The 12,120-nt window shown below is 37.4% G+C and overlaps 1 long non-coding RNA gene across 1 annotated transcript in view; it reads left to right on the forward strand.

The window, feature by feature from the left end:
- Positions 1-4,676: 4,676 nt before the first annotated feature.
- The window catches only part of LOC148407743 (uncharacterized), a 25,453-nt gene continuing 18,009 nt past the window's right edge, over positions 4,677-12,120 (forward strand). The window contains exon 1 of the long non-coding RNA XR_015863673.1: positions 4,677-4,860. This is a non-coding gene — a long non-coding RNA (uncharacterized LOC148407743). The remainder of the gene's footprint in view (positions 4,861-12,120) is intronic.

Here is a 12,120-nt window from a genome sequence, read left to right on the forward strand (position 1 = left end):
CGGGGGAGAGGCTCAAAAAGTACAAAAATGTATGAAAATTACATTAAGTCAATCATAAAACTAAATTACATTTAATTTCAAGAGAAATACCTGGCACAAACAAAACTGCGAACGAGCTAAACTGAACGCATACAGGCCAGCACTATATAACATGATGGCAATAAGAACTAATATTAGCTAGCATGTTTTCCACAGTCACAAGTTGTTGGATCAATAAACAAACTAATTTTGGGCATATTATCTTAAATCAACATTCTTAGAAAGAAAGTACAACTTATAGACAGTCGCGGGCCAGTTTTCACAGAGACAAAACAATGTGTGCGTCACTGACTGACTACTCTCAAAACCACACCATCCTTCTCACTACAAAATGTAATAACAACAGCAGCCAGAGGCGGCGCCAAAAATATAAAGAATAAGCCAAACAAAGCACAAATTAATGAACTGTTCAACTAAATCAGGTTCAAAACTTTAAATTAAGTTGGCCCACGTGGCCCGGTACCAGTTGATCCACGGACCGGTACCAGGCCTCGGGCCGGTGGTTGGGGACCACTGGCATAGACAATTCTCCTCTATGTCTCTTTTTGTTGAACTTTTACCTCAGGTCACTTTTCAGTTGTACATTTTTGTTTTTGCTCTCAGGAAATGAAGTGTAGTATTAAAACATAAGAATAACTCAACACTTTTGGCAGAACCAGTTAAATGTCAAAGATAATAAATACATGAATATGACCAAGGTAACAAATACTTGACCACAGCAACTGATATCCCAACAGCTGAGGCCAACCTAGTCAGAGTAAGAAGGCATTAGCGATGATTTCCTTCCAATTCCAAGGGATCCTTCAAGCATTTTTTGTGAGCTAATTTACAATGGAAATACCAAACTAGAGTAGTAAAAGCACAGAGCACTGTGAGACGACACTCTCAAGGGAACCGTGCATTTTTTTCTGCACAATGTATAAGTTTGCATGTACCTTGACAACCTGTGAGGTCAGCGCGGTTCCACATGTGCCAAGTTTAATGCATCTTATTAAGGTAAATGAGCAGTGCCGGAGTCCTTGTGTCACCCCGGTCAACGCAAGTGTTTTGATATTTGAGCAAGGTTGATGTGTTGAAAGGTCAAACTCATTGCGGCGTCGCTCTGATATTTGCCAGCTAGCTCACCTTCAACTCGATTCTATCTCGCAAAGACTCACACAGCTCTGGCACACACGCACACACAAAATCGGGAGGTGTCTAAGTGCTGCAAATCCCAAGAGGACACATTGTTATGCTTTTGTTCTTCTATAATCAAATAAACTATAACTTCTAAAATATTGACATCTAAATTTTGAATGCTTTTGTGTATATTGCTTCTTACTACAATGTTAAACATGATTTATCAAATAAGTCACTGCCAGGCCAGTTAAAGTTAATTTTTGACTTATATAATTGCCAGCATGGTAGCACGATGGAAGAGTGGTTAGCATGTCTGCCTCGCACTTCAGAGTCTCGAGTTCAATTCCAGCTTGCTCCAGACCTCCTGTGTGGCATTTATTTTCTCCCTGAGCCCGGTGGGTTCTTTCTGGGCACTTCAGCTTCCTCCCACACTCCAAAAACATGAACGGTAAGAGTATTGGACACTCTAAATTGTCCTTAGTGTGATTGGACCAGTTCTAAGTGTCCACCGCCTTCTGCCCGTAGACAACTGGGATAGGCACCAGCAAGCCAGCGAAACCTCTGACGATAAACTGCTATGGATTGATGGATAATTGTCAATATAAATTAAACTGGATATTTGATGTCTGTCATCAATGGTAGAAAATGACTTAAAGCGACATACACAAATCAATGATTGGGCAGAATTGGAACATTCTGTATTCAGAAATTTAGCATATTTCACTAGGCCCCATCAAAAATAATCATCTTCAAGCTCATCCATATCTCATCAACTCATTCAATCCCAAATGCATAATTTTACTTTTAAGAGTCCATACATTCAATATCGGATGCTTATCTATAGGCTATGTTTTCATGTTTTTGTAAAAGTGTTTGTCTTAAGGAGGGTCTAAAAATGGCTGTTACTAAATGAATTAAATACCTAAGTAATCAACCACTTAGGTAATTACATAAGTACCAATGTATTTGCTCACTTTGGATAATAAAATGCTAAAATACATTTTTACTTTGGTCACTTTAGGTCAGGGGTGTCAAACTTGTTTAAGCTTGCGGGCCGCATGGAGGAAAATCCATTCCCAGTGGGCCGGACCAATAAAACCATGGTTATATATTTATATTACAAATAGAAACATTTTGAAAGCTGGACTAAAGGAGGAATCTGTGTGTCATTTTCAGAGTTCAAAGGGTGGCAGTGGTTATCATATTTGACTCATCATCTAATTGAAGTCTAACTAGCAAAAAAAAAACAACCTTGGGCCCCAAGTTGTGATTGAATATGACAAGGCAACAAATAAACAATGTTTTTTTTAGATAAATAAGCGTATCCGCAGATTCTTATGAATGACTATATATATATATATATATATATATATATATATATATATATATATATATATATATATATATATATATATATATATATATTTGCATTATTATTTAATTTAACCCTAATTCAACCCCCTCTCCATTTCCCTAAATTCCCTACTTTTCCTATGAAAGGTATTTTGAATGGTTAGAATATTTTTGTTTTAAAATAAAAACAAGATAAAGCATTTCATCAGCTTCGTATCTATAGAAGCACGATATATGAAAAACCAAAGATGGGAGAGACAGAGTGTGTGACCTACTTTATATGCAGTGGCTTCTCACAAAAATAACAGTTTTCTTTCATCAGTCATAGATTTAATATGCTGGAAAACATGTCAACAGGAGGTGTTTGGAAATGCTCTGACTCACTTGACCTTTACATTTCCCGTTAGTCCAATGTATTCCTTGTCTATGATGCACTGTTCTGTTACTGTGATATCATGTTGCTGTGACTGGACAGTGATGGGATGTGCGATGACGAGCTGGTAGCAATAGAAAGAAAGCTTCACCTGGATAATTACATCACATTTATGTGCTTGTTGACCTTGAGTTAATTAAACATTTTTTTCTGTCAGAAAATGTTTGCAAGTGGATTGCACGGAATACTGTTGTGAGCTTAAACATCCCTCCAGCAATAAAAAGCATTCTCATAAAATGCCTTTATTATCTATTCAAAAATGACCAGGGAAAAAATATTTCAGGTAAACATGGAAATATGCCTTTAGAATTCAATTGAAATCTCTAAATATGCAGCCATTTCAGGTAATATAATTCTGTAGAGCCTGTTAATGTTTTTACCGCATTGAGTCTGTCACTTTAGCGCATCTTGACTTGAGGCCAGCAACAGTATATAAAAAAAAGTTGAGAAGCTGTCAAATCTCAAGGGCATCTCCTTCGCACACATCAAATCACCCACACGTTTACAAAAATTTGTGCCAATATTATATAAGTCAAATTCCGAACAAATCTATTGCCATCCAACAAAAAATGCGGTCAACAATTTTCTACTTAACTACAAAAGAACTCCGAACCACTTCAACTCACTCACTTTGTTTTAGCACGCTGAACATCACATGTCATACGCTCCACGGATTTGCATATTTAATATCGAAGCATATGGTTGTCATCGCACGAGGTCAGCGCTCGAGGCGAAGCTGAGACTATTTCCTGTGGGCTATGCATCTGCCCCCATCTCTTAAGATATTGGAATTGCAACTGACAAGGACAGATTCCCATATAGCGAGTGCCGAAAAATGCGTACAAAAGATATGATCCTGCATCACTACATTATTTTAACTTTGGTGTAAATATCACCTAGCCTAAAGCATGTAATTAACAGAATGCAATTAAAATGAGTTGAAATTGGTTTTGCGCTTATTTTGTGACAGAACTTTATAATACAAATACAATACTGGTTTTAAATGGGTAGCAATATGGGTAACCCTGTTTAGGAATGGCAGTATGATACGATTTGCATTTCTTGAAGTTCAGTCTGTCAGTGAAGCCAAGTATGGTAATTGTTTTTATAATGCCCCCTGCTGTCCAGGTATGGTTACTACAATCCGAGGTGTGCTTTCCTGACAAGGTTCATGGAGCATAGGTGTCGATAAGCTTATTAGCAAACTCTGCAGGAGCTTAAAAATGATCCTAATCATTTGAATCAGGTGTGTTTGAGAGGGAAGTTTCCAAAACATGCAGGATACAGGCTCTCGGGACTGAAGTTTGAAACCTGTAGGTTAAAGCAATTGTCCACTTTTTCTGCCATTTTTAAAATGAAAAAATTCTTAATTTGTCCATAATTAATTCTATGTTTTCAATGTTTAGTTAATGTAAGTATTTTTTATTATATACAATTAATACTTTTAAATTTTGCAACTTGCTGTCTACAAAACCAGCTCAAATAACAATCAAACGCGAATCAGCTCGTAAATGTCCCATGACCAACAGGTGAGCAGTGATTGGTCTTCACCTGATCACAGATGATGTAATTTTCAGTCGACAGCAAGTGGAAAAAAATCATTTTAAAGTTATCAATTGTACATGAAAACAATTTATCTATCTATCAAATTCATTCTAGACAGAATATCAGCTTTTACTGCTGAAAATGTTTTAAAAGGCGGGACTATCCCTTTAAAAGTAAGATGGCCGCCTCAAATCATGTGTTTACGTGTGGGCTCAGCAGGCCTTTTGGCTCGTTAAGCTTTTTTGAAACATTATTTTAACATTCAAAACATTATCTTGACAGTTTGTGGTAGTTTCAAGCTGGAAGTATCATGTGTGTGTGTTGTCAAGCGGTCCACCACCTGGTTCCTGACCTCCTCACTTGAAATTATGGTGAGTGAATGCAGCACAAACACATTGCTTTTGCTTACTACACAACGGAAAATTAGTCAGTAGAAAGTGTGCATTTGTGTGTGTTTGCTAGCGCTCTACTATTTAGTGTGCCTGAGTTATTTTTTTGTGTAGTGACCCACCTACGGAAGCGCGTAGGGCAAATTATTGTAAGTGGAATGTCCACTCAAGACGGACTAATGACTTTTATGCATTCCTGAATTAAAAAACGAATAAATTAGACGACGTAAAGCTTCCAGACTGCAGCTTGAGTCGTGCCAGCTAAATCGAATTAGGCCTTAACTGATTGGTTTCTGAGCTTGCACATTCATCTATGTTTATGGTTGTGTGCCCTGCTTTTTGTTTAGTCATGGCAGATTGTTTGCAGTGTGGCAGTTGTGGATGAGGCTGATCTTCCTAATGCACCCTCCTCTGCAGAGGATATAAATTAGTCTGAACTATAGAGCTGATCTACTCCTGCCAACCTCATCTGCAAAGTGAGTGGTGTGAGGCGGCATGGGGAAGATGCAGTGTCAGGCTGCTTTCAAGGCATACACGTGGTATCAACTCTGAAGTTTCTTGACTTCACAGATTTTTTTTCCCTTGCTTATTTAAAGCGCCACTTGATTGGGTTGAACATTGGCACTTATATAATAGTATGTTTGTATGCTAAACTGACGTTTACACTAAAGTTCTTCCTCAGTAAAAACTCAGAAGGGATTTAAGATTTTTTTTTCTTTTTTTTTTGCCGGCTTCCAATAAAAACTGTGACACCCCAAAAAACGTCAGCATGATTACAGAAGTGGTAAATTTCTTGAACGCATGTAGTGGTTCTACCGGGCAATGCAGGTTGGTGGTGAAGATCAAGACCTCTTGTACTCAGACCTCTTGGGAAAAAAAAAAATATTCTGTAGTTTCATACTGCTGATGTTAAAAGCAGACTCTCATGAGGTCAAAATGGTGAGTGCCCACATGGCTCTTTGTTCTCTTCTGAAAAAGCCCTCTGAAATTTGTCTCCTCTTATTCTACTCAAATTATATGTCTAAGTCCAGCTCTGTCTATGTGGCGCATGGCCATTTGCTTAATTGTTAGGAGGGGTCAGGTGGTCAATGGTCCAGCCACCCTCGGCACTGTCTGACTTAGAAGTTGACAAACTACCAGAATATGACTACAGCAAAATGTTAAAGAAATGATAAAAAGTGAAGGAACACTCTATGCATTAACAACATTAATATGCATTAATAACTATACTGCTGTATTTGCTGATCATTTTTGAACAAAGGTTGATTCAAATATGTTTTTTGTGTGTTTGGTGTAACTTTGTGTCATTGACCAACATTTATGGACAGAGATTTGTTAAAAACTAAGATCTCAGCAGCAGATAGAATAAAATAATTTTCCATTTATGTTTACATCTTCACGCAAGATTCTTAATTTCCTTGAAGCCTTCTCAGTAAAAAGAAAACATTTTGAAAGCTGGTAAATTTATATCAGGCATTATTTCACATGACTCATCTCGGGACTCATTCTCGTGAGGTATATGGGCCCTTGGGATTTATGGCTTGCTCCATCCCCATTCCTTGTCATCTAAAACAGTGAGCAATTGCCACCAAACTTCATATTCATTTCATGGTCCTCAACCTGTGACCAAAATTAAAATCATGGGCACAATATTTAGAATGACTTTTTTTTTTTTTTTTTAAATTTTTACAGGTTCAAGTGGACAAGCGTAGAAATTGTTGTTGTTGTTGTTTTTTTTTTTGATGATTGGTTGTCGCTTTCCGACATTTATGTATGATACCGTTTTTACCACAACCAGCTAGCTGCTCTGTGGCCTGTTTGCTAATGAAGTAGCTAGCATAGTTTACAGGATTGGTGTGAAGCATACACACAGGAGGACTTGGGAATGAAAATAATTCAAGTTATCACTTAAGAATTGAAATATAGGCAAGTAATCCAGCCTCTCAGAATGCATTGTTTACAGATATTGGTAACACAAAAAAACAAAAAACAACAGATCGGACATGACAGAGTTGTAGGCGCTGCACATGGAATGCCATGGAATGGCTAAATGATATGATGTCGAAAATGTAAGCTTTTATCATCCATCTCTGTTTGAATCATACTGTATATAAATTGAGTTTGTTAGTGAACATTGGACCATCCTAGATTCTTTGATGTCAGGCAACCATGCATTTAATCTAAATGAGGTTTACCCCTTGGGTGTACAAAGTGCAAAAACTAATTTTAACTTGTTGGCCAAGTTTACCACAAAATAAAGCTTCTCTTAATCCACAAAGTGGCATTGCCTATTCTGGAAAGTTTCTTGATGTTCTCTTCCCGCTGTTAAATTCTTATTAAATTAATTCAGCTTAAAGAAAGCACAGCCACTGGGGATGCCATACAAGACTGCTCTCAATGTGGTATCAACTAGCCTGTGATGTGTCTTGACTTTCTTTTTCTGTGCAACCATTCTTATTAAACCAATTAAACACAGACAAACCACAAAGTAAGTAAATGGGGCTAAAGAGGGAGCCATGGGGGACACCACAAAAAAGGCTTTACCAAAATTGACGTACAAGGGACTAAGTAACAGAGATATAGCTATCCAAGCATTAGAATGTCTTTCAGGGGTGATAATTGATCTGCTAAATCATTACAGAACTTGCAGGCCTTTTAAGTCTTATTCCCTGGATTATTAAAGCTGCGTTTGGACTTTTAATTCCTTTAACAGTCAGCATGTACTTTACATTGTCAATGATCTGTCTCATCAACTTAAAAAGTGTTAGCAAAATACATCACTATGGATAGTAGTGCAGGATACCTTTCACAACAAGATGAGTAAATGCGAAGTACCATTTGTGAGAATTAGGCGTTTCTTTAACAAAATCGAAAAGCGCCTAGTCGTGTCAGCCTGCTTAGTCCGGCACATCACATCCTCTCATGAATTAAAAAGTGTCCTTGGAGATCTCCCTCCTTTTGGAAAGCTTGGTTCAGCAATCTTTTCCTCCTGTGCTTCGCGTCACTGCCTGCTCACTTCTGCTGCAGACACACTTACGATAATGAATAGCTGCGAGGGGCTGGCATTCTTTACTGCAGCAGCCCAGAAAATGGCCACGCCGTCTGCTTCTACAAAGCAAAAAATATATGCAGCAGCATCTGGTTAGACATTTCAAATCACCGCACTGAATCTTAAAATGTTTCACAAAGATTTTATACATGCAAATTAACCCTCAACATAACTTTTATCACCGTTGATAACCCATGCGTTTACAATAACGCAAACGACCCAGGGAGATCGTTGAAAATGTAAATACCTGTAGCTGAGTTCCACAATTCAATAAAATACAATGACATTTTAAATGGGTCAAGAAACTTTTAAAGTCAACACTGTGTTGTGTTGTTCATGGAGAGTAGAAGCAAGCATTCTGAGCTGTTGCTCCTTCATTACTTATTAACAATTTATGGATTATAACGCGTTCGTTTCTTCGTTATATTTAGCAGCAAAAAGGGAAGATTTCCAGCACTGTGCAATGAATTAGGCCAATAGGGCAGAGAGATGAAATAAAATGTCAGTGTTGGCATCTTAGTGTAAACCATTTGCATAATGAGCTGCCTGGTTCAGGTGACTTTCTTCATTATTTACACTTTTGTTCTTCATATACAAAGATGTGTGATGTGCTTGTGAGATTTGCACGTTTCAGTTTTTTTTTTTTTTTTTTAATTAACGAGGCGGAGCGATGAGATTTTTTTTCCTGCGCGGAGGGAATGTAATAATAATAATGATTCAAAGGCACAAACTGAAAATTTCGCATTTTAAGCCCCAACTTCAGTGTGGTATATCTGGCCATCAGGGGGCAATCCACCAGAAAAAAAAAAAAGCATAGTAATCCCTCGTTCAGCAGAGGTTATACTTGAAATTCCAATTTATTCCAAAAGGTAAGCGGATCCCAAAGCTTTCTTTCCTCCTTGCCCCTCTTTCTTTTGCCCCTTGAGCTGACAGATTGCCTGGCCAGTCAGTTGAGAACAGTTCTATTGATTTTTTTGTCATTGCGGAGGAAGTTCTCTGAGTCAATCATACACAAGTTGCTGAAAGAGACCGGCAAAGAGGAAAAAAAAAAACTTTGGGATCCTCTTACCTTTTGTAATTAATTGGAATTTCAAGTGTAATCTCTGCTTGTTGTCATGTTAGGTTAGCTACTTGCTTCCCTCTAGTTAAACGAGCGCCTATGCATAGGGTAACTGCGGCTGACCGTGATCCCGACTTCGTACAGCCAAGACATCAAAACGAGAAGGGATAACAGTACAGCATGTGCATTTACAGTTATCCCATTTTTCTGGCAGGCAGAGAACCTTATCAGCGCGTTTCTCCACAATATACAGTACCTTTTTTTTTTCTATGAAAAAAAATCCATGATGCACTGATGACAATAGGGAAGGTGAGAAGTAGCAAGGGATTACTTTATATCTGTTCAAGGTGTTGGAAAAGATGTGAATCAATAGCCTTGTTCAAAAAGTGTTAAAAGTGTGAATATAGCATTAATAATGAAAAAAAAATGTGTGCGTTGAATACTTGTATAAAAATTTGCCACATGTAAATTTGATGTATTTATGTTGTGTATTTATATATATATATATATATATATATATATATATATATGTGTATATATATATGTGTATATATATATATATGTGTATATATATATGTGTATATATGTATATATATATTTATATATGTATATGATTGTATATATGAATTGTGTTTATATTTTCAGTCAAATAATCATATATATATATATATATATATATATATATATATATATATATATATATATATATATACAGTGGGCCCCCGGGTTACGAACTTAATCCGTTCAGCGGCTACGCTCGTATCTCGAATTGCTCGTATAGCGGGCAATCCAAACCCATGTTAATTCGTGAATGCGTGCAACGCGCGCAGAAGCCTTAGGTGAGATCATCACGCTGTATACATATATTAATATTGAGTGACATAATCTACTCTACAGTTGCATTAAATAACAAATACAAAGGAAAAATGACTTTTACCTTTGTAAAGACGTGACTTGGGCTGAGATAAGCAGAGATGAGCAGAGATGAATGCTCGAAGTCAATACGGTAAATCAGATATGCTATTGGTCTTACAGTGTCACAGTAACTTTTTCAGTCAGGGTTTTCTCTACTTCCTTCCATCCCAACCAGCTGTGCCATCAAGCTAGATAAAGGCGTTCGGCCAATAGCATATCGGCACTTCTGTGATTGACGTGTGACGCCGGCCAGTGAGTGAGACCGGGTGACCTTAATCGACCAATAGCATATTGGCGTCTCCTTGACTGACTGATAATTATTCGCACTTGTTTTTTAAACGGTTGGAATGTATTGACATCTTATTGATTAAAACACATTTAAACCTGTGACGATTTTTTGTCCTGCAATCGGCACACTTAATTTCATGTCAGCTGTTTTTCCCCGACGTGAATTGAGCTGGGTGGAGGCGGAGGGGAGGTTATATGTGTTGTATTAACTAGGCACCACACTTATAGCTTGTTCGAGCGTCAGTTCACTGTTGGTTTCAACTCACAGAATTGCAACAATGGCGCTGTCCCAAAGCATGTCGGGAGGTCGCCGACTAACATGACATGCAGTTTTGTCAAGCAACCATTATATAGCACTGTAATATCACCCGTAACAGGGTGCAGGGATTAACGTCTTGAGTTAATACGGCAACGCAGCGAGGCTATTGCTCTTACAGTGTTACAGTAACTCTTTCAGTCATGGTGCAAATCACGGAGATACTAAAACATCATCCTCTTATTTCTTCCTTTACCGCTGCTAGTAATTTTAGAAGCTATGTCTAACAGATAAAGTTTGCAAAGTCTTCAAAACATTCCGTTTTTCACTCATTTTCTCTACTTATTTCCATCCTGTCCCATCAAGCTAGATAAAGGCGTTCGGCCAATAGCATATCGGCATTTCTGTGATTGACGTGTGACGCCGGCCAATAGCATCTCCGTGAGTGAGACCGGGTGACCTTAATCGACCAATAGCATATTGGCGTCTCCTTGACTGACTGATAATTATTCGCACTTTTTTTTTAAACGGTTGGAATGTATTGACAATTAATTTAAAAAAAACACACATTTAAACCAATGACAATTCTTTGTCCTGCAATCGGCACATTTAATTTCATGTCAGCTGTTTTTCCCTTTAGCTGTACAAACACTACACTTAAATGGTAATATATTTAGACACCGTGAGTGAGACAGTCAGTGTGAGGTTGTAAGACCAATAGCGTTCACGTAACTGCCACAAGTATCTGTTAATGATTGTAGATGACGCAACTGCTGAATATGTTGACGCAGTTAGGCGAGAACATTTATACATACTCAATGGCTGGCTTGTCGGAATGCTCGTAAGGCGAGAGGTTTGCTCGTAAGCGGAGGACAAAAATCTCCCTGATCCACGCTCGTAAGGCGAATTGTTCGCAAATCAGGGTGCTCGTAAGCCGGGGGCTGACTGTATATGATTGTATATATATATATATATATATATATATATATATATATATATATATATGATTGTACATATGAATTGTGTCTATTTTCAGTCAAATAATCAGTCAACAAAGAGATGTAGTAGAGTATGCAATCAAAGTATTTATTTTGAGTTTGAAGTACTATGTTATGCTGCAGTATTCTGTCAGTGTTATGTTGAAAATACGTTGGTGCTAAACATGCAGGAATGTTCAGTGTGTTGAAAAGAGAAACTTGCAGGCAGGCTGTTAGAAAAGTTTTTTTAATTTTTTTTTTTTTAAATCACCGTACCATCTTTTTGCGTAATTATCTGATGTTATAATGGTGTGTCTTATTTACGACAAAAATGTTTTTATTTTTGCTCAATTTTTGCTGCTGTACCTTATATGCCAATGTGTCTTAGAGTACAAAATTTACGGTATATAAAGACATATCTCCATTTGGATCTTTGGAATGTCAAATTGTTGAGCAATTATTTTAAATGAATTGATTCTAATAGTTCATTACACTTAAAACATCTGTTATGCAATTCGTTAGAGGGACAATTCATCAATCGGATGGTATGCCACTTTCTGGCAAAATCTAATCCAGGTAAATGGGAATATGCAGGAATAAAATTTATCTCCATTTCTTTGACAAATTTTATCAGGGAAGGCAGCTGTGAGATTTATTGCTGTTGGTTATTGCACTGACGCTTTTATCGACACATAAT

This window comes from Hippichthys cyanospilos, chromosome 19, assembly GCF_059441005.1.
Source record: "Hippichthys cyanospilos isolate Australia breed blue-spotted pipefish chromosome 19, RoL_Hcya_1.0, whole genome shotgun sequence".
In the NCBI taxonomy this organism is placed as follows: Eukaryota; Metazoa; Chordata; class Actinopteri; order Syngnathiformes; family Syngnathidae; genus Hippichthys; species Hippichthys cyanospilos.